We start from the raw sequence: 24,304 nt of genomic DNA, 5'->3' as shown, positions 1-24,304 counted from the left end.
ATCCCACATGAATATCCCCTGCTGCTTTTCTCTCTCTGGCCATCCATCACTCCCTTGGAGCTTCATGTATTCATAGAGAGTTTTTGGGCTCTATTTATTAATGCTTGTCGCTTTTGTTCCATAGTTTGAAATAGAGCCCCCCTCTTTTTAGGATTATCTCAAGCAATTCTTCTTTTAGCTGGTTCTGGTGAACTCCTATCACTGTTATCCATAAGCAATTGTTTGTTGTCACTGTTTCCATCTTCTCAGGTCAAAGAGATGTCCACTCAGTTCTCGTACTCTAGCTGTGAAGTGCATTCCAGTAACAATGATATCCCTAAGTCACCCTCCACAACTGCAAATCGGCTCGTTCCTTGTTTACTTCCTCTTTTTGAGGGGCGAGTTTCTCCTTGATGTTATTCAACCTCACACAATCACTATTTTGTAGGTTGAATTTGCTTGTCGTGGGCTTTGGGGGCGTTTTCGGGTACCTCAAAAATGCCTGTGATCCATTAGATTTTGTCTTATTTGTTCCATGCATGTTTTTGGGCTTTTTTTGTTGTAATTGCATAGGGTGGTCTAGAGGCTGCTGATATTTTTTGGCGTTTACAAACACAGAATAGGATTTCAGAATTTGTCACTTCATCCCTGATTGTGGTTGGTTATCTGCTTGCATAATCTGCAACTATTTGGAGGTTTCTGGTATCACCAGTTGATCCTACCCAATTATAGTGCTTTTCCTTCCCTGTCATTGTGCTGGAGTAGACATCACAGCCATCAGTGGAGAGCCCACATCACTAATACCGGGGGACCCCAGAGCGACCACTTCTCGTAGGTCTATAGCAATCTCCTCAATGTTATGGTCTTGTGGAGTCCTGCCAGCCACTCTCAGCACTTTTTTAAGACTTGGCTGACATAATCCATTCCTCCAAGGCAGTGGCCATTAAAGATACTGTTCCGCTGCCTTGTTGTGACAGCTTTGGAGGTGCAATAGATTTCCCTTGGTTAAATCTCCTCCATTTCATAGTTTCCAGAATTGCGTCCATCATTATATTTTTATCAGATTCTTCAACTCGTGCCATATCATAGAGCCTTCCTTGCCATTGGGCTGATAATTTCGCCTCTTTGTCCAGACTTACTTGTGTGGCTGTTGCAAAGGACTCTGGATATATTAATTTGGTATGCATCATTGCCAATAATGTAGCTTGATCTTTTGTAGTATTATTCATTGCTTCAAACAGTTTCATAAAAGGGTTTAGAACAATTGTTAGTGCTGACATTATGTTAGATTGAAGATGCCCCATTTCTGCCTCAAACAGTTGTTGCACGACTAAGAAGAGGTTCTCCTTCTCTGTGTCTATCCTTGGATGGTTAGTTGACAAGCGTAATGATGTTTACATGCCCTGTACATCATACCCCCTCTGCGCCTCAGTTTCCTGCTTGGGTTCTCTATTCAGCATATTTCATTGTTGAGTCACAACATCACTGCAAAGACTGGAGGGGAGCGCGTCTGTGAATCAAATGTCTTAATCAATGGAGCGTGCGGCTCCACTCATCGATGGCCCGGCACTAAGCGGCCCCCGCTTCTGGGCAACTCAGCTTCAGCAGGCGGTTATAGCAAACCTGCGAACCTTGGTCGATGATGGTGGACAGAATGTCTGGTGCTTCTCTTCATTCTCCTCGGTGGTCCCCGTCCCTGGTCCGCAGCCTGTCAATGGTCTGACTTCCAGGGAGCTTTGATGAAGGTTAGCGGTGCTCGATGGTCCCTCGGAGCTTGGGAAGAGGGCGCCTAACCAGGTCCTCTCTTGGATCAGTCTCAATGTCACAGCGGCATTTAGATTACGGTGAAGGTAACAGCCGTTAACCTTCTTCTTCGAGTTCGGTGGTCGAGATCAAGCATCAGATTCGACTTCAGCTTCTGAACAAATTCTAGCAGTGAGAGGCCCCCAGATATACTATTCTGTCTCTCATTCATTCTACTGGGTTCGACTCAGGCAACCAATCACTCAGAAGTGCATTCAGCAGTCAGGCAGCCAATCAGGTATACAGTGCATTCATTATCCTCCCTCTCAGACACTCAGAACAAGGAATGTGTATTGGGAAAAGTTCCCAGCCATTCAACACTACACACTGCATTCATACCAGTTTCGGGCAGGGCTGTCTTAGTCATTGTGTTTCATACCAGAAACCAGACATCCACAACAAGAAGTGCATATTGGTCACACACTCCATTCACCCAGGTCCCACCCACAGGGTGTACCCTTAATTTACAGTCACTGGGAAGGCTCCAGCCAGTCTGGCCTGGACTCCACTACAATACCATATATGGAACATCCACCCAACAGCCAGTCAGGGGGAAGGGACAGAGTCAGGGCTTCCCAGGTCTTTGGGAAAACAGGGTAACAGGCAATAGAAAGCAAGAGGCCACAGGGGCCATCTTGTTTCCTATTAGGAATCAACTGACCCCAATGGCAGGGCCTGGGTATCCCAAAATGGGGGATACTCAGAGCACCTGCCAAGTTCAGCATGGAGGTGCCACCAGCCAATACTCTGCTCTGTGGGCCACACACAGGTGCCCAAAAACATACACTAGGGGCACAGGGTTGTACCCACCCACCTATGGGTGCCATAAGGGTATCCAATGGGTCTGTACACCAAACCAAAAATAGGAAGAGCTGCACTGCCAGGAGTCCCACATGGTCTACTGTGCAGAAAACAATACAGAACACAAATGAAAAATGACTACAGGACAAGGACAGGGAGGCCCCGTCCCTCCAATCCATTTCCAGCATCACAGTCGCCACCCCCAGACTGAGGTCAGGGTGCCTAATATCCCACGAGATAGACCCCCTCATCCAGACAGTCAACATAACTACTGGAAAGGACATCTGCATTATCGTGACTCTTCCCTGGTCTATGCTCTATGGTGAAGTATAGCCCTTGTAGGCTAATGCACCACCTGAGCAGTTTTGGGTTGTCACCCTTCATCTGCATAAGCCACTTCAGGGGCTTATGATCTGTTTGGACCTTGAAGGTAGACCCCGGTAAGGTAGGGCATACAATCCCTAAGTCTCCAAACTATGCTAAAATATTCCTTTCAACAGTAGCCCACCTAAGTTCTCTACCCTTGAGTTGTCTACTGATGAATATGATCAGATGTTCCCTCCCTTTGTCATCTAACTGGGACAAGACAGCTCCAATTCTGGTGTTGCAGGCATCCCTCTGGATGATAAAGGGTTTGCTGTCAGGCACACTCAACACAGGTGCCCTAAACAGACTTTATTTCAAGCCATCAAAGGCCCTCTGACAGTCTTCAGTCCAATTAAACTTCCTAGGTTGTTTGGATGAAGTCAGAGCTGTCAGAGGGGCAGCTATGGTTCCATAGTCTGCCATGAAATTGCGATAATACCCAGTGAGGCCCAAAAAGGCTCTCACCTGGCTTTGAGTAGTGGGAGTCTCCCAGTCATGTACATCCTTTTCTTTACTGGGGAGAGGTTGGATTTGACCCCCTCCTACCTTATGACCAAGATACGTGACTTTCCCCTGAGCTATCAGGCACTTGGTGGCCTTGATAGTGAGATTAGCCCCTTTCAAGGCCTGCAACACTCTATCCAGATGTGTCAAATGGTCTTTCCAGGTGGAACTGTAGATGGCAATGTCGTCTAAGTAGGCCACAGAAAAGGCCTCCGGCCCACTGAGCGCATGATTAACCAAACTCTGGAAGGTGGCAGGGGCATTCTTCAACCCAAAAGGCATGAACCTAAACTGGTAGAGAACCTCAGGTGTTGAGAATGCAGTCTTTTCCTTGGCATGGTCCGTCAGATCTATTTGCCAATAGCCTGAGGTAAGGTCAAAGGTGCTCACAAATTTGGCAGCAACTATGGTGTCCAGAGCTCATGAGCCCTGGGCATTGGGTGCATGTCAGTTTTGGTGACAGCATTGACTCCTCGATACTCCACACAGAACCTCCAATCCTTGATACCTGCCTGGAAACTTGCCTTGGGGAGAAGGACCACGGGACTGGACCAGGGACTGGTTGAGGTTTCAATAACACCCAGATCCAACATTTTGGCAACCTCAGCCTGGATGTGGTTCTTAACAGTATCTGACATACGGTAGCACCTGCTTTTGACAGGCACACTGTCATCACTGTCAATTTTGTGCCTACACCACGGTGTAAGGCCTGGTGTCAGTGAGAACAGAGAGGCATACTGCCAGAGCAAAGCCCTGCAGGCCCTCTGCTGCTCTGTCGTCAGATCTGGAGAGAGATGTACTCCCTCCACTGAGCAATCCTGAGGGTTGCTATGCAGCAAATCAGGAAGGGGCTCCCTCTCATCCTCTTCTTGCTCTGGAGCTAGCAAGAGGCATGAGACCTCCGCTTGCCTATGGAAAGGCTTGAGCCTGTTGACATGGAATACTTGAGGGGCTACCCCAGAGACTCCGATGTCAACCAGATAATTGACCTCTCCCTTCGTGGAGATTATCCAGAAGGGTCCAGTCTGTTTGTCTGCCAAAGCTCGAGGCTTGGTAGGCTCCATCACAAGGATCTCCTGGCCTGGGGTCCAATCTACTTGCGAGGCTTTAAGGTCATGCCAGTACTTATTCAATTCCTGGCTGGCCTTGAGATTGGCTGTCACCTGACCCATCATCTGTGTCATCCTCCGCCTGAGGCTTAACACATAGTCCCCCATTTTATTGGCAGGACCTGGAGGGGCGTCTTCCAAACCTTCTCTGATCAAGGCAAGGGGCCCTCTCATGGGATGTCCAAAGAGTAACTCAAAGGGGCTGAAACCAATACCCTCTTGAGGTACCTCTATCTAAGTGAACAGCAGGCATGGCAGGAGGAGATCCCTTTCCTCCTTAGGGGCTCTTCAAAGCGCCTAGCATGCCCTTGAGAGTTTTATTAAATCTCTCAAACAGACCGTTGGTCTGGTGATGGTAAGAGGTGGAGAACTTGGGGGTTACCCTGCACTCTTTCCACATGGTTTTCATGTAACTAGACATGAAGTTTGATCCTCTGTCAGAGACAACCTCCTTAAGGAATCTAACATGGGTGAAAATGCCCAGGAGAGCTTTGGCAACCACCTTTGCAGTTACAGTCCGAAGGGGTATAGCCTCAGGGTACCTGGTGGCATGATCAACCAAGACCAGGGTGAACCGATGTCCACCAGAAGTGGGAGGGTCAAGGGGACTGACAATGTCGATGCCCACCCTCTCAAACGGTGTGACAATCACTGGCAATGGCTGCAGTGGGGCAATGACACTGCCTCCAGTCTTGCCAGACAACTGACAAGTTGGGCAGGTCCTGCAGTGGGACTCCACTTCTACTCCCATCCGGGGGCCAGTAAAAATGGGCAGAGAGCCTCTGCTTAGTCTTCTTGGTACCAAGATGACCAGCTAAGGGCACCTCATGCGCCAACTGTAGCAGGAAGGGTCTGTAAACCTGGGGTACCACCAACCTCTTGAGGGCACCAGGTTCAGGCTTAGTGGGCTCACTAACAAGGAGCTCACCCTCCCAAAAGATTTGGAATGTCCTAGGCACTCCTCCTTATGCCTGGGACAGGGCCTGTTTCCTCAGACCCCTGAGAGAGTGGCACTCACTCTGACCCTTACAGAGGTCCGCCTGGGGCGGTCCCCCTTCAGCCAACAGGCATTGAAGATCGGGGTGGTCCTCTGGGTTGAGCACCTCTCCCGCAGTAGGGTCTTCTGCCTCTTCTCCCTCAGGAGTTGAGTTTGGGTTTTCCACTGGACCCAGCCCGTCTGGAGCATGGATCCCAATGGGTACTGTAGGAACAGCAGGAAGAGAAGGAGCCTTCTACACAGAGGTGGCCATCTTGTGCTTCTTACCTTAGGCCTCAGCCTTTGGCTCAGTACCTGACTCAGCAGCAGTCATGGGTAGACCATCCGAGATCAACCCCAACTCTACTAGATCATTTCCTAACAGAATGTTAGCAGGGATATGGGGCCTCATTACGAGTATGGTGGTAAGGCAACAACAGCACCGTTATCGCTACCAGCACTGTTGATACCGTACCACCATACTATGAGTTCTGCTAGCGGGTGCCCTTGCAGCCACCAGGTTTTACCGGGTGGCTGTACCGGCATCCGTGAGCAGGACTTGATGGTACCAACGGTACGGTTATTAACAGTACCGTTGCTACCACACTCCCCATTCCCATTGACGCCTATGCGGCTCAAATGGGAATGGGGAATAATTTTTACCGGCGCCCAGAAAAGGGCAATTACCGGGTCCGGCAAGGCTGTCATGACCCAGTAATTGCCCTTTTCTGGGCGCCGGATAAAAATCAATACCGGCGGCAGCCAGCCTCGTAAAGAGGTCCATTGTCCTGAACCTGTACAGAAAGCTTTTCTGTCTTGTCTCCAATCATGAGTATGACTAAAGCTACAGGTGATCATTTGGGAGGCCCACCAGCTAACCTAGGGGTTCTCAGAGGAGCACCTACATAGTCGTCTGGCTTGAGCAGGGTCCTGTCCACCACTGTCATGCTTGCCCCAGTGTCTCTCAAACCAGTAGAACGCAGGCCATTCAAGAGGACACTTCTCAAAAACCTATGGGTGTTCTGTGGGATAGTCGCCAGTACTTCTGCATACTAGTCTCAGGCCCCAAGAGACACTAGGGAAATCTCTACAGGAGCACCAAATGTGATCCCTGTAGAGGAGGGGAGGATAGTGGCCTCCACCTCAGGCATGGGGTAAGGGTAGCTCAGGCTGACAGCCTGCACTCCAAGTGCCTTACCTTTACACTTGGGGTCCCCCTTCCTGTGATCCAGAGCCCCACATTCCCAACAAGTGCCAGGAGTGCGGGGTACGGTACTGGAACCACTGGGAGCCTGCTTTGCAGCATGTGGACCACTACTCTTATTCCCACACACAGTGGATTTATCCCCACTAGACCTTTGGGTCTTAGGAGAGGAAGGTTTTGGTTTACCCGACTGTGATTGCTTTTGGGACTCCTCAGATTTCTGAGAGGTCCCCTTTTCTTTGTCCTTGTCCTTCCCATTGGAGTCCTTAGGGGACACCCGGTGGGAGACCCACTTCTCAGCCAGCGTAGCCAGCTTAAAGGGATCCAAAATGTTCTGGTCAGCACCATACTGACGCAGCTCTGGTGAACAGGCTTCAGAAAAATGCTCAAAAAACAAAAGGTGGGACAATTCAACAAAAGTTTTACCTTGTATCCATCAATCCACCCCATCATGTTCATATGTGTACCACTCACCCAGTCAACCCAAGACACTGGGCCTCATTCCGAGTTGGGTGGTAAGGGTTAACGGTCACCGGTAAGGAACCCGGTGCCGGTAAACCCTTACCGCCCAATTCTGAGTTCCCTTAGCGGGACCCGCAAAGGACATGTGGTCTGACCACACGTCCATTTCGGGTTCCGCTAAGGGACCTGAGCGCTAATAACGAGCCTGCTATAAGCGGGCCCGTAATTAGCACCTTCCCCATTCCCATTGAGCCCTATGTGGGCTCAAATGGGAATGGGGAATGGTTGGTTGAATGGGGACTTACCGGGTTCGCACAGGTCAGAATGTCCCGTTAAGTCCTCATTCAACGAGACCGGACCTGGACCCGGGTTTGGAGGCAGCCATGGCGCTAATCTTGCCATGGCTACCTCCAACCTCGTAATGACCACCACATTCTCTCTTTTATTGAAATCCCTGAACCTTTTAAGGTATTGGGTAGGTGTCTTGCCAAACTTGGCAATCAAAGCAGACTTCATGCACTCATATTGACCCCTTTCTTCCACACTCAGTTTCAGAATACAATCATATCCAGTCTGAGGAACTCTGCTTAACAAACACTTAGCCCAATCTCTCCTATCAACATCATGAATTGCACACACCATTTGAAACGCTTCAATCCACTGGAGGACATCAGAACCCTCCACATACACACCAACCAAATCTTTCATAAACTTGGTGGCTGAGTACCTGACACTATCAACTGGTTTAGCTGAAGTCTCCACTCTAGCTTTCTCTAGCTGGATATTCTGACATTCAGTGTCCCTGTTCTTAAGTTCCTGGTCCTTATCCTTTAGTTCCAGATCCCTGGCTTTAAGGATCACTTGTTGTGCCAACTCCTCTTTTTAAAGTTCAGCTTCTATTTCCAACTTTTTGTATTCAAACATCATCCTTAATAACTCAAGTTCCACAGAATTGCTGGAGGTCGGAACAGAGGCAGCAGGAATGGTGGCATTCCCAGAATCAGATTCAACAACAACCCCACGGGTAGGGGCCTCAATGATTACATCCTCCCCTCAAGAGTTTCACAAATTTCACTGATTCTTAAAACCATAAGCATCCCACCGCTGCCACCAGTGTAAAGATTGGAGGGGGTGTCTGTATCCCTGCTCTCTATATGGTAGAGGAGAGGCACAGAAGACCCCAGCCAAGATTCTCTATTGTTGGTAGCAATGGACGAGCAATCAAGGCTTAGCTTCTCAGGAGGTGACGCAAGCTGGTTCTTAAATGCAGTGTAGTCCCCAAGCACCCACAAAGGAATGTCCACACACTGTATTAGTTCAAACACTGTCTTTATATAATTAAGGTTCAAGGTTATATACACAATCACAATAACTCACTTTGTGCTCAGTTACTCTACAATGGCAAATACATACAGTTCTAAGTGGTACCACAATTATTATCAGATTTCATTAAAGTGCATCAACTGTACTCTGGTTAAATGTCACACAAATCAATTAATAAAGGTAACCAACAATAGACATAGGAGGAAAAGCAGTTGGTTAAATAATTGGCAGAATAATACTTTAGCTACTAAGTCACAATTCTGTGTGGAGATACCCCCACCTGGGCAACCTGTAAAATAAAAGCTATACTACAAGCCCAGTCCATATATTGTTCAATGAGTCTTATTTATTTTTATTTTTTATTATTTTATTTATATTTAATCAAAAATAGATTTTTACAAAAGTAGAAAATACAATCTGTTACTTGGTCCTTGTATTACAATAAAGTAAATTGCAAGGTTTATTATATCTTCGTCATGTTAACAAAGGACCAAAGTTCATCTTGAAGTGGCAAATATCAAGTCTGTTAAATCAAACGAGTTGACATTGGTATGATCTTGATGAGAGTCAGTTCAAGATGGCTTGACTCAAAGGAAATTTTACGTGCTGGAGAATTTTGAAAGTCGCAAGTAACTACTTTGTTGAATCGCCACTGATCAGTCTGGACCAACATGTGGGCTCGTCCATCAACACAAAGTTCGAGAAGGTGTATTTCTAGTAGCGTGATCTAATCTGTTGGTTGGCTGGACACTGAAGGAGCAGGTGTCGAACGGTTTCTTTTTCAGTGGTTGTGTTACAGACGCGACAAAGTTTAGTTGCTGTGAGGCCTCTAATGGCCAAAAATTTAATTTGTAGGAAGCAAGTTTAGCCGGGCTCACAGGGGAAAGTCACGTACATGTTTGCTCGGAAATTTCTTGATGAAACCCTGGAGCTCACTCAATTTTTTTATATCAGGTGGGAGGTGGGACATAAGTTTGTTTTTGGCTGCTGCTTCAAGCGTGGATATCCAATATTGCTCCTTTAGTTTTTTTGGATTCTACCGGGTTTATTAAACAGTGTCTCTTCCTCACACTCAATTGACTCAAGTACGGCGACATTTGCATTTCGCCAGGAAAGGAGCTTTTTACAGCACGAGGCCTCTAGTTCTTTGTTAATCAAGTTGTAGATGGAAGGAGCAGATGCCATCCGACACTTTCGATAAAGCATCAACCTACTGGATCTAACAGTTCCTTGGAGAGAGAACAAGCTTAGTTCACGGCAAATAGAAGCCACCGTAGTGGAGTTGGGCAAGCCGAGAACTTTTCTCCAGAATAGAGCTTCAGGTTTGGGCCAAATTTCTGTTGATATATTTGGCATCGCATCTGCCCAATAGGTCAGTGTTGGGACCACCTTCTTTTTGTAAAACTCCAACATTGGAACCATAGAGAAGCGGTCACATTTTTTATATATGGGTTTTCCTTGTGCTGCCAGTTTGATTGTTTTGGATCGTAGAGCCTCTTGCATAGCAGATTCATGCTGTGTACTATCGAGCATGACCTCCAGATATTTGAATTCTCATACTTTCTCAATACAATTACCGTCGAGGCTAAGACACATTTTTTATGTTTTCTGTTTCGTAATTCTAGTGTCATAAACTTGGTCTTTTTCTCATTTATTTCTAGGTTGTTTGTTTGTATATATTGGTGTAAGTTGTTGAGCTGACGTTGTAAGCTGAGCGGGGTATGATTGAGGAGGATGAGGTCGTCGGCAAACAGTAGACGGAACATGTGTGTTTTGTACAGCTTTGGTGGAAACACTCGGACTGCTGCTTCTGACTCCTTAAGATCTCCTAGGTATGCCAAGAAGAGTGCTGTGGAAAGTGGACACCCTTGCTTCACACCTCTTGCAGTTGGGATCATCGATGATAGAACCCCCTGTTGATCTAAACAGACTCTCATGGTGGTATCAGTGTGAAGGATGGGATCTAAGAGAGAAGGAGGGCAGTCCCAAGTTTTGTGTTTTTTCCAAAGGCGAGATCTATCTACTCTGTCAAATGCCTGGGTTAGGTCTATGAAGGCGATGAATACTTGAGGTCCTCCCTCTAACACCTTATTCTTTAAGACATTTAACAAGAGGATGTTGGCTGCTGTTCCCAGGTTCTTCTTGAAGCCAGTTTGAAGATAGTGATTGCATGGCGCTTGTCTAGCCCAGTCTTTGAATTTTCTCAGTAACAGTGTACCAAAAACCTTCCCTAGCGAATCTAACAAGGCAATTGGCCGATAGTTCGCCGCGTCGCTCTTGTCTCCTTTCTTGAAAATCGGTACAACTATTGCTGACTTCCATGAGGGCGGGATAGATTTGAATTCCGCACATCTCTGGAAGATTTTGCTGAGAAGCCTTGACCATTCTTTCGGGCAGGATTTCAAGTCTACATTTGTGACCCCATCCGGTCCTGAGTCTCTAGAGTTCTTTAAGATTTTGATCCGTTCTGTGATCTCTTTTTGGTCGTCTAGCCTTACCCAATGCGAGGTCTCTGTGCTTGGGTTGGATGTGTTACAGGTGGTTGGACATTGAAACAAGTTCTTGAAATGTGATGTCCGAGTTTGCTTGCCTGTACAGGTCAGCACTGAATTTTCTATGGTTGGCTATGTAGAGAAGAGTCCAGAATTCTCGAGCCTTATGGCCACTTATTGCCTTTAAGATGTTTTCAGCATCTTGCTGGTAAAGGGGAAGCCGGTAGCTTCTGAGCCAGTTTTTGTAGCATTTTGTAGCTGTAACGGCCTCAATGATTGAGGGCGTTGTTAGCGATGTTCTTACTTTCCGTTTAATTCTCCTCAGTTCACGTCTTTTCACCACTAGGATTTTATCATAGGTGTGAATAGTTTGCACGCCTGGACGGTGTATACTGCAGGAGACTTATTTGTACATTGTCAGAAGCGAGATGTAATCAATTTGTTTTAATCAGTTAGGGTAGGTCCTTACGTTGTATCTGTGCTCTAAGTCTGTATATTGAACTGGCCTTCAATTTTAACCTCGTCCCTTGTGAGTTAGTTTCCAAGTGGGTGCTCGTCTTTAAAATAGGAGGTGCTGTTGAGGACCATGTCATGGATAGCAGGTTATGGTCACTGGCGTTAACTCGCGTGACCTCGAAGGCGGTCGTGACTTGTAGGAGAGATCTTGAGACAAAATGTAGTCTATATTAGCTTTTGAAGCTTCACGCTCCCACCATAGTGATCTTTGGGGGCCAGGGAACACCTCATCTCAATTATATAGGTCTCTTGACTTCATTAGTTGCGTCCATAGAGAGCCGCGATGAACGGTGGCCGATGAGTTGGGAATTGGAGCCAGTTGTATGTGATTGACATAACGCATTGAGGTCCCCACATATCAAAATGTGCGACGCCTAGTGCACAGCCATGGCCTCGTCTATTGCTCCTTCAATCATATCTATATAAGTTGAAGGGTCCATAGAAGCCGGGTTCCAGTATGTATTTGCGATGATGATCGTCGATTGATGGAAAATGTTCTTGCTGTGATCTAGATTTGTCCATCTTGCCTTCACCATTAAGAGGGCTTGATTACTGGTAACCGTTCCTGCAAGCAATCAGAAGGACCGATGAGGGCTGTCCTAATGGACCCTTTTTTGCTGGTGCCAGAACTGTTTCATATCCTTCGAAGGTCGGTTGCTGTGTTAACCAAGTCTCCTGTAGGCAGACTAGGTCATATTCTCCGAGGTTTATGTCGCCTGGCCCTTTCAAATGAGCATGAGAACAGTCTTATTATTTTATTGGGAGCATTTGGTTGATGGTGTTCCTGTTGAGTGTGCTCCGAGACGATTAATTGCTAATCATTCCTCTGTGCGGTTAGGACTTTCGGCAACCACGACCACAGACATTGCAATGAAACTCCCTTATCTGATGGTTTCGCCGTTACTTGAATGGCAGGCACTTTCTGTGAAATAGATCTCACGATGGGTGTGTCATTTGATTTCTGAGATCTCTTATTAGATTCCGTAGGAGTGGCAGTAACTAGTTTGTTGTTTTTGCCGTATCGTAAAGCTTTTACAGATTTTGTATCGTCGGCTTCCTGCTTTTTGCTTTTGCTGTTTATTAAAGAGGAGCTGTTAATCCCCTCTGCTGCATGACCTCTGGACTTTGTCTCTATAGCTTTGTATGTTTTGTGCGTCGGATCTCTCGAGTGCGTATGTCGCGACTTGCGCTGGGAGAAGTGGGAGGTATTTTGTGAGTCAAATCGGACTTGTTCTTCATGTGTTGTGGTTCCAATAGGTAAATGGGTTCTGGAGGAATCGCTAAGTTCATAACCCATTTTGAGGAGTTCAGGAGCTTCAGCTCTTAATGTCTTCTTGACCCTAGAAGAAACAACGTGTAAGTGTGCTCTTGCTTTCTGGGACTTATGACTGGGCTCGACTTTTAGAAGATCGTCTGATTTGATTTGACAGAGTTTCGGAATGTGATTGAAGAGTGATAACACTGAGTCTTATTTCCTTCTAAAATGTTTCTACCACCCCAATGTACCTGGAATAGCAGAGTTCCTTGAGGTGGAGTTGATGGATCCTTATTGAGTGACTCCCTTTAAAGCAGGAGCCACGGGTCGTCGATGGGCCTCGAAGAAAGCGAACTTGGCGTCGAGGATCATCAATGGAAAGTTCGGTGGCGTCGAGGCAGTAGCTTCGGTCCAGCGGTGCTCGTGGACGACCAGTCGAAGATGTCCTGCAGGGATGAGGCGTGCGGGAGCATCGAGATCAATAGTCCAGGACTGCAAAGAGTTTGTGAAGAACTTTGGGCCAGCAAGGGCGTTGAGTCGTCCGGCGTCTCTGCGGTCTTTGGGTGGCGAGAACCCCACTGGCGGATGCTCCTCAGCGTGTCAACGGCCTGGCCTTCTCCGGAGGGATAAGGCGGTCGGTGGTGCAGACCAGCGTGTCCGTGAATCACATTACTTAATCAATGGAGCGTACAGCTTCGATCGTCGAGTGTCAAGCGGTCCCCGTTTCTGGGCAACTCAGCTTCGACGGGCCTCCAGCGGTTATAGCAAACCTACAAACCCTGGTCAACGACAGTGGACGGAATGTCCTGTGCTTCTTTTCATTCTCCTCGGCGGACCCAGTCTCCAGTCGGCAGCCTGTCGAGGGTCTGACTTCCAGGGAGTTTCGGCGAAGGTTAGCGGTGCTCAATGGTCCCTCGGAGCTCAGGAAGATGGCGCCTTCCCAGGTCCTCTCTTGGATCAGTCTCGACGTCACAGCGGCTTTTAGATTGCAGTGAAGGTAACAGCGGTTAACCTTCTTCTTCAAGTTCGGTGGTCGAGATCAAGCATCAGTTTCGACTTCAGCTTCTGAAGGAATTCTATCAGTGAGAGGCCCCCAGATACACTGTTCTGTCTCTCATTCATTCTGCTGGGTCACACTCAGGCAATCAATCACTCAGAAGGACATTCAGCAGTCAGTCAGCCAATCAGGGAAACAGTGCATTCAGGCCATTTTCCTCCCTCTCAGACACTCACAACAAGGAATGTTTATTGGGACAAGTACCCAGCCATTCAACACTACACACTGCATTCATACCAGTTTCGGGCAGGGCTGCCTCAGTCATTGTGTTTCATACTAGAAACCAGACATCCACAACAAGAAGTGCATATTGGTCACACACTCCATTCACCCAGGTCCCACCCACAGGGTGTACCCACAACATACAGTCACTGGAAAGGCTCCAGCCAGTCTGGCCTGGACTTCACTACAATACCATATCTGGAACTTCCACCCAACTGCCAGTCTGGGGGAAAGGACAGAGTCAGGGCTTCCCAGAACTTTGGGAAAACAAGGTAACAGGCAATAGAAAGCAAGAAGCCACAAGGGCCATCTTGTTTCCTATCCGGAATCAACTGATCCCAATGGCAGGGCCTGAGTATCCCAAAATGGATGATACTCAGAGCACCTGCCAAGTTCAGCATGGAGCTGCCACCAGCCCATACCTTGCTCTGCGGGCCACACACAGGTGCCCAGAAATATACACTAGGGGCACAGGGTTGTAAATGGGTACCATAAGGGTATCCAATGGAGCTATACTGTTAGAGAGAATTCTCCAGAATGGCTAATTTCCCTTACCTACTGAGTGCCTCAGCAGTTTTGCTGGATTTCTAGGATTTATTTCTTTCACCTGGTAAGAGTGTGAGCCTTTTTTCCCACTCTTACATGTGTTTTTCTGTGTGTGTTTAACATTTTCTTGCGTTAATAGACTGTGGAGCATCACCTACTCCACATGCATCATCTTTTTACTGTGTGTTACATAGCACCTTCAGTGCAGTGACACAGGGTTGTCTTTTAGACTTCCCAACTCAGACTCAATTTTTTGGGACTGACTACTGTCTCCTAGAACATGTAAAGTTGCCATTAACTTTATTAGTCTTTTAAAATCCATAGACCCAGTACAAACTATCTCACATAGAGTGCTGGAAAGGGTTAATACTTATCCCTTTTTGTCTGTTTCCCTTGGAGCATTGTTTCTCTCCCTTTTCTTCAAGACTTGGCTGGTGGCAGTGGTAACTACCTTATTTTATCTACCGCGGTTATCTGAAATAAACTTCCTATTGTTTTAGGCTATCTTGGTAGCCTCGAACTTAACCCATTTAGACCATATACGTTTTTATGCAGTTCTGGCTGGGTTTATTCGCCATTTCTTTTTGAAAATGTATTTCTTGTGTTTTACTCAGCGCGCCAAGCCAGGTTTGGTTCCTTTGTTCACCATCTTTTCGCGGGCTTCTACACAGAAGCCCTCCTTAGTTGCCTGAAAGTCTGGGTAGGGAGGATGTGAGGGAGGGGTTTTAGGACCCCTGCCATGGGTTCCCTTGGTAACACAAGTCGCACTCCTGTTTGTTTGGCTAGGTGACTGTCCCGCCAGGACAGCCACCCTGCTGTGTGATTGACAGCCACGCTGTGTGAATGGGGGAAAACTGCATAAAAAGCAGGTCACTGGGATTGGAAAGGCAGAGTCGCCACTGGAATGAAAGAACCAATAAGGAAATGACAGAAGAGGACCTCTACAACGACTGAACCGCCCAGTGAAGCCCTGCTGCAGGTCCGAATCTTCAGACTCCAACGACAGAGAAGATCTACCAGGAATCTTCTTCCCCTGGGCTGGTGGCAGCAACCACTTCGCCCAAACTGCAAGCCAGGACTCCCTCCTCTGGTCGAATTTGCTGTACAGAGCTACAGTGAACTGGATAGCCAGGAAGGTCGGACCCTGCTTGTGTTTTAAGGAGCGCACCTTTTATTCGTTGCTTTGCTCTGCTGCTGGTTTCTTCCCTGGGCAGTGCAGGACCCTCCAGTCTTCCTACTTCATGTCAGTCCTACAGTTGCTTCAGGAACCATGAGCCTGCAGGAACTGCCAGGAACGTCTGCCTCAGCTACAGCTTCCTCTTCATTTAAAGGTACTGTGCAAATACGGTTGTTCGTTTCGTCCAGCCGCGGTGAAGGTGTGTGAAACACTTTGCCAATCCGAGGGCTTGTCCTTCTCTACTCTTTAAATTAACTTTTCTGCCGACCAACTTCGTCCGGAACTCTTGGCAAAGACTTAACCGCGAACTACCCTGAACTGTGTGATCTTGAGCAAAAGACTTTGGTCCTATTGACTTTGGCCCTAAGCCTTTCTGATTTGATTTCCATCACTTTAGTTCCTCTTTCTAAATTGCCCTGCCTACTTACCTGTTTGTGCTGCCCAATCTGGGTCTAACTTTGTTTTTCCCTCCCTTTTTAAATTGCTGGAGTGCCATTTCTCTCATACTTCATTGTGAGTTTAACTTGTCCATAATCTATTGGGAGTGGTGTGGTGTATTAAGAGTGTGATTTTTCAACTGCTTTACTTTAGTGAAATGTTATACAACTGATGTGTAAATAAATGTATATTCTTTAACTCAGAAACCTTGAGTCAGTGTTTTTGTTACTTGTAGTCTTAATTGCGTGTGGTGTTCCCAAATGGTACTGCATATAATTCCGTCTAACATACACCAAACCAAAAATAGGAAGAGCTGCACTACTCGGAGCCCCCCATGGACTCCTGGGCAGAAAATAATACAGAACTCAAATGAAAAAGGTCTACGGGACAGGGACAGGGCCCTGTCCCTCCAATGCATTTCCAGCATCACAATCACCCATAGGGACAGCTGTTGAGTCGTCTTCAAGGGTAGAATCATCAGTGAAAGTTTGGCCTTTATTTACCTTTCTACCAGCCTTGAATGATATATTGGACTTCGCAGACATAAAATTCAATGTGACAGTTTGTCGCCCTTGCCGTGCTATCGTGTGTTTTTCATCTTTACTATGTCCCATGCAAGACAGGGCGCCAGGGCTGAGGACTGAGTAGTCAGCATATTTCCATCCTTATTTGGGTCATGAGGAGTACTTGTCTGCTTCTTCTCTTTTCCAAAAGTGTTAAATCGTTAATATTCAGGCAAATCGGGACGAATGACTAGTTCATCTAAAAACATGCAGTCCTAATCGGTGTATAAGGAGTGGTTCAATGCAGGCGATATCAGTTCAGAGGCTGTCTCTATCTGTCCTACTCCAAGGGTTGACAGCCGCTTAGAAGATAGTCTCGACCCAGGCACTAGAGTCTCACCCACTAGCCTGGGGCTAGTCATTATTCCTGCATCTTTATCCTGATGGAATTTAGCAACCTCTGACCCCCCAACTCTCTCGTTCTCCCCAGGGATATATGGTCCTTAGGGGTCCAGCGAACATCTGGAGTAGCCGTTTCCATATGTTTTTGATGGTTTATAGGCAAGATGGGTGGGTCCGCCCCCTCCCTCTCCACAAACAAGAAGCGTCTCAGTGTCTCTCTTAATTCCAAGTTATTGGCAGCGTGTCCACTATCAGAGTCAGGAATATTGTTAGGGTCAATAGGATGAGGGGAGCTCACCTCCAGCATAGTCGCTGAGCCCTCGTGAAGTTTTCCTGGACGGAAGGTACATGGGCCGCTTGCCGCCCTGGGTCTCTCCAAGTAAGTTTGTTGACTAAACTCTGCTAACGGTCAGGGAGAATCAGAGCCTCGACTCACAAATGACCAGCTTTCAGCCAAGCACCAAATGCTCCAATATTGATACCGCTCAACTGCTGCAGACTGCTGTAGACTGAAAGGCTCAGCTGGACTCTGGGGCGCTCTGCAAGGGTTTAAGAGTAGGCACACCCCTTATCTCCTTCTCTCCACCAACATCGTAGACAGAGTCCAAGCACAAGTGACTGCTGCAGACTGAAAAACTCAGCTGCACTCCAAAATTCAGCCTAAAGAGGTTACTAGGGAGGAATAAGATAAAAATACCTCAGTTTGTGGAGACTACCAAGAAGGTAGGGGTGGATGAATAAAATGCACTATACACTGGAGGATCAATGGGCACCAAGTACCATACTAAGACAATAACAATTAAGGAAATTCAAACTGGGAATGGCAGCCCCTTTTTTAAATAGAAGCAGCGTCATAGCCATACTTCATAGTTGTATTGATTTGCGTGTAATTACCTCCACAGCCATTGGCTTGGTAGAATTACCTTGGTCCGCGGAAGAAGAGAATTGGGCAATAGTTCATTTAATTTCACCTATCATTGTGGAACTGATCATTATGCACAAGTCAAGGTTGGAGGAAAAGGGATTTATAGTGGAATGCGTGTTTAAGTTGGAGGAAAGGACCACAAACCCAGAGACTTTAAGAGGGGAAGGCACTCCAACACAAGATATACAGAATTTGAACAATTTAGCGCAAACAATTCTTGTTGCAATAAATCAGCACACTCTGACAAATACAGCTTGCCAGATAACCAAGAACATGAGTGGATGACACAAGGAAGGCAGTACTACTGCCATCCAGGTCATGTCATTGAATACGAGAGGGTTTAGGTCTTTTACCACTAATAGTGACGGGCAGGCTTATGTTTTGTCAGCAGGCATATTCCTTTTACAGGAGACCTGGGTGTTGAATCGTTATTCGCTTGATGGTTATCAAATCACTGAAAGGTTTGCGACATGCCTTAATAAGGGTAGGGCCACAGGGGGTCTGGTGATAGGAGTAAAAAATCATCTCCATATGAAAGAATATGAATTGTCGAACACAAACCCAAATAGCTTTGCTGTTTTTGTGGACCTTTCGAAGTCTAATAAACATGATCATCTCCTTTTTACTAATGTGTATAACCCCTCTGGCCATGATGATTTGAAGGTGATAATAGACGTGTTGGAGGCAACTATGACTGAGCGGTAAATGCAATGGCCACAAGGCTTTTGCATTATTGCTGGTTATATTAATTATCAGCTGTTACACTGTTATTCTGCAGAAATAAGAGTATACTCGCCGGGCATTCCCCTTTAATAAATCAGAATAAGGTGAATGGTATAGATCACGTATGGGAAATTTCATCTTGTCGGGAGGGACAATGGCATGAATTTTCCGCAATACTAGATTTGATTTTCCTTATGGATACTGCACAAATTCAAGCAAACATTCCATTGCATGGACTAATGGGCGTACATTCTCACTGATAGACTATATATTGATATCCCAAAACCTATTTGAGAACATTACAAGGTTTCAGTTATTAGATACGGTGCTTAGTGACCACAAGATATTATGGTTTCAAAAGGATTTGAAGAGGAATAAAGAATGTGAGAAGTTGGGAGGTGACATTCAGGTAAATAATGCAGGTAACCGAGTGACATGGTCAGAAAAGAATGTTTCTACATTTAATACATGTTGTTTTGGAAACTCCAATGAAGAGAAGCTTTTGTCTTTTGTTATTGTCCCTGAATACGAAGGGGTAATTAGTGATATTGCCTATACTATGATCTCTCTATTGGGGAACAATCATTATCAAAGTTCTCGTGATGAAGACATTAATGACATGGCGAAAGTCTGCAGGAAAAACAAAAAAATTATATTAAAGATATAGACAGAAGCCATCTAAGTTGGAAAGGAATAGTGAGGTTGCACATTTAAAGATGGTCTATAAGAACTGGATCTTTGTGCATAAGAGTACTATGATGTCGGTTCACTGGATGATTATGTTTAAGGCACTTAGAAGTTGGGATCCAGAGAATTGTGGTATACCTCCCTGGTTGTTACTAAAAGGGAAATGAATCCTATACAGGAAACCACTTGGGTTACTTGAACACGAGCTATGTATTTTAGAGTGACAAATAGATATTTCTCTCTATGATGATAAACTGGCAGGTGAAGGTCCCTTGGACATCACAGTGGAGGATTAAGAACATAAAATCGTCTTGGGCCCCTGGACTGGATGGTTTGGTGAATGTTGTCATGAAGAAAGATCCTCAAAAATGGGCAATAGTCCTAGATTTTAAAAAAAATCATTTTGGTGACCAAGACAGGAATCATACCTCAGAGCTGGAGGAAGTATATCTTTATTGTGGTCCATAAGAATGAGGCCAGGGATAACACAGAAAACTATTGTATATTAGCCATGGTAGATTCCATGGCCAAGATATTCTCCTCCTTTTTGCTTGATTACCTTAATAGTTGGGTTAAAGAATACAAGATTCTAAGTATACAGCAGGTGGGTTTCGACAAGGGAGTGGGTACCTTTGCTGGGCTATGGACACTGACGTACCTGGTACATAAGGGCAAGGAAGAAAGATCGACCTTGTTGTACATATTTTGCATAGACAACAGCATGGCCTTCGATTCTGTGGATGGAAAAATGTTGTGGCATACATTGGCTAGTTTGGGTATTCATCCCCAGGTACTGTATTTGTTTTACAAATGTTGTATACCAAGACTACTGCCAAGAGTCTTGGTATTCTTAGCCAAAGCATTATTGCTAATCATGGTTTTAAGCAGGAGTGCACCCCAGCACCCAGGCTATTTAATTAGTATATATCAGACCTTGATATTGCCTTGGCTAAATTTAGGAATTTTCCACCCTGGCATTAAAACCAATCCCATAGCTTGGTTAGCCTACACGGATGACTTGGTTATATTTGACACCACTCCCATAGGTCTACAGAGGAGCAAAACAACTATAAAGGAACACACAAAGCCAACAACATAGTCATCAATCTTAAAAAGATCAAAATAATGATCATTAATGCAAAAAGAAAGTACAATAATTTCAGGTGGAAAATGTATGATGAAACTATTGAAAAGGTTGAGAAATATACATATCTGTGCATTCCACTTACAGATTCTCTCAGCATTAATAAATTGGCATCTGACATCACCAGTAAGTAAGTAGTAAAAAAGTGTAATGTTATAAGAAGATTTGCTGACTATAGGGGAACCATTTCTATGGAGATCATGGTTAGAGGATATAAAAGCTGCACCATACCAAATACCCTCTATGCAATGGAGGTATTATGTACCAACAAGGTTAAGTGGCTTTCGAAACTGGAAAGTAGAATTTGGCACGTTACTTTAGGCCATTCCTCCTTGACTCTCATTGAAGCTATTCGATGTGAGGTAGGGCTCACATCACATGTTACTTTGAAAAAGATAGCCACAAGCATCTTTTATGTAAAGATAGTTGAACCGAGTATTCAACATATCTCGATATATAACCTTTTTGATAAATTACTCTATTTAAAGTCTCAGCTCAAGACCTTAAAGAAATGGCTGGAGGACATTAAGTCTTTTCTTGATATGATTGGCTTTGAAATTGAATATCCAATAAATATTGGGATTGCAGCCAGAGAAATAAAAAGGAGAGCTGAAATTTGGGAGTGAGATAGTAACTTGCGAGAACTGGGGAAACAAATCAACAAAGTTTTATTATTGATGGACCATCCAATTATATTGTGAATATCAGGGAGTCTAAGGTGAGAAGAATAATTTTACAGCTGCGAGTGGAGCAGCTGCCAACCTGGTCTTGACTTGGTGCCTGATTCGCCATTCCTAGACAGGAAAGACTTTGTCGTTTATGCAATATTGAAATACAGAGTGCTAGACATTTGTTAACAGGTTGTCCAACATTGATGGATATTTATCCTAAATCTTATGGACATTTTAAGAGCATTAATAACATAAGGGAAGATGAAACGTGGGCATATATTTACTCAGGTCAAAATATACATATATATTATAATCTGTATTATATGAGGCAGCCCATGATTAAGGGAATTGAAAAGGTGGATAGATTATTTTAATAAGTTTAAGTATTTTAAACATATATACAATATTTAGGTATTAGATAAAAGTATAATGAATTGTTAAGAATTAAAGTTTAATGTATTATGCGATGATGTGAATAGATATCATGTGTATTGTTTAATTGTATGTAGTGTTTAAGGTTTTTGCTTTTTAACCACAAACACTTTAATAAAAATAAAGAAAAATGAGTGGAATTCTAATGATAGTTTGAAATAATGATGAAATTATTTTGAATATATTGAATTACTTTTATTTTGTCAATAGTGATCTTGTATATGAATTAGGTAGATTGCATTGAATTGTTGTAAATGTTATATGTTAATTGTGGAAGTAATTTGGTGACTACTTTGCACCAAAGAAAGCATGTTCACTACCTACAACTCAGAATCATTTCCAAGGCTTCCCAACTTTGATAGCTAAAGTGGGGTAAAATTAGTTGCCCAGGATCACACACTTTGGTCAAGTGGTGAATTCGAGATGTGAGCTCACCTTGCAATTTTGGCACTTGACCATACAGCTTCCCAGCTTGTTTGTACAAATATGTGGTAACAATATCGTACAAACAAGGGGGGTCCTGAGGAAAGGCTGCCAGTAAAGGCTCTGAACTTGCGACATAGTTAATCAACTTTATACTATTTTTGCTTTGAATTTGTTATGGCTGGAAAACCCCAAAACTACTTAATATGCAAAAATAAGGGGGATCGTAGGAGTGTCTCTCTACCAGCCTATATCCCGGATTAGAGCCTCAACCAGAGTCTTTAGCTCACCATCCTTTCACAGAAGAGAAATGTCCACAACATGTCAGTCTTTGTCCTGCCCAAGGGCAGTCCAGCACTGAAATGCCAGGCAATCCTCTACTGAACAAGTGTACCAACAGCAACCCCAGACACGTGTTTCGGCCTGGTTGGACCTCGTCAGTGAGGGGGAGCAGTGCCTCTTTAAGAACAGTGAGCAACGGTTCCACGTGTGGATTACCCTACTAACTTAGGGTGAAAACCCAAAGCTACTTAATATGCACAAACAAGGAGGGTCCTGGCCAGGACAAAGACTGATATCTAGTGGACATTTCTCTTCTGTGAAAGGATGATGAGCTAAAGACTCTGGTTGAGACCCTAACTCGGGATATCGGCCGATAGAGAGACACTTCCAGGATCCCCGTTGTTTGTGCATATTAAGTAGCTTTGGGGTTTTCCTGCCATAACAAATTCAAAGCAAAAATAGTATAAAGTTGATGAACTATGTCACAAGTTCAGAGCCTTTACTGGCAGCCTTTCCTCACAGGGATGCTTAAAGAAAGCACACCGTCAAAATTATTAATGTCTTGCACATGTCTCTTTCTTTAATACTGAAACCTACTCAAATCTAACAAGGAGATGCGTGGAAGACCACAGATCACTTTTGAGAAGCTTCGGCCAGCCAGGCTTACTCATAACACATAACTCATAACACAGGCCCTAGTACCTGTACCTGCTTGGTTATGTTCAGTCTGAGTTCTGGACTAAGTATGGAGTGTGTATACCTCTTTCGAATAAATAATCCGGCACTGCGAATGCCCCAACACTAGCGACATAGCGCCAACAATGTACAAATGACCAGCCATGTCCTAACACTGCAAAAGGCAGACAATACATCTTGCAAACAGTCAGCAGTATGAATTTCCAAAAGTTCAAATGCAGATCCCATGTTTTACAAATAGCACTGCAAATGCCAGACATTACAACATGCAGACCCTACTCCTTACAACTTCACCAGCACTGCAAATGCCAGACACTACAAATTAAACTCCTACAACACACATATTATGGATAAAACATTTAAAACTAATATACTCACGGGCTTGAGTATTCGCAACACTTCTTTAAGTGCCTTTTCCACGCTGTTCACCGAGTACAACACATCCGTGGAGACCACCACGTCAACCGAGACATCGTCCACCTCAGACAAATTCTCAGCAGCTGCCACCAAATTGGGCTCGAAGTGCAGGTGATCATTTTCAGCCTGGCTCTTTCTCAAAAACTCCTGGAAATGGGGGTTTGCATCAGTAGTGCAGGTGACTTTGGCTCCTCGTGGATAAAACGGGAAGTTGCAGCCTGTTCCGCATCCGATCTCCAGCACTTTTAGCGGCCCGAGGGACCTGCGAAATCAGACAGGCGGCTAAAGAGCTCCTTCTTACGGGAGTGCAACGCTGCATGGTAATCTACTGCGAACTTGGCATAGAGGTGTGGGAAGAGACGCACAGCCAGTGGCTTCCACATTCACAGGAAGTGCAGAAGGTGTGCTGGCAAAGCCAGGAGCCACATAGAGAGGTGGATGGCCAAGTCACTGAAGAACCCCATTCCCAGAAACATGATTGTGGCTTTCTGTTTCTGAGCACTGAGAGTTCAGCAGCTTTATATTCGATGGGAGGTCATGTGATATGTGGTTGTTTACCACATACCAGTGGCCGCTCTGTGACCTTTGCTGGCTCTTTGCTACATTTTACTTTCTCTGACTTTCTTTTTTCACTTTTCTATTTGGATCCACAATAACCAAGAGCTTTGTGTATCACCACAGAGGTTTCAATGCTATTTTCTGTCTCTCTTGAATCATAACCAGCTTTGCGTTTTTAGTTTGGGCTAATAGTTGTCCTGTGCAACACCTA

The 24,304-nt window shown here is 45.2% G+C and overlaps 1 pseudogene; it reads right to left on the bottom strand.

Moving 5' to 3' along the window:
* Nucleotides 1-19,371: 19,371 nt before the first annotated feature.
* Nucleotides 19,372-23,999, bottom strand: LOC138447953 (thiol S-methyltransferase TMT1A-like; annotated as a pseudogene).
* Between the last annotated feature and the right edge of the window lie 305 nt (nt 24,000-24,304).

The sequence above is a fragment of the Ambystoma mexicanum genome, chromosome 3q (genome assembly GCF_040938575.1).
Source record: "Ambystoma mexicanum isolate Mex_15411 chromosome 3q, UKY_AmexF1_1, whole genome shotgun sequence".
NCBI lineage: Eukaryota > Metazoa > Chordata > Amphibia > Caudata > Ambystomatidae > Ambystoma > Ambystoma mexicanum.
This window is presented reverse-complemented; position numbering and strand designations above follow the sequence as displayed.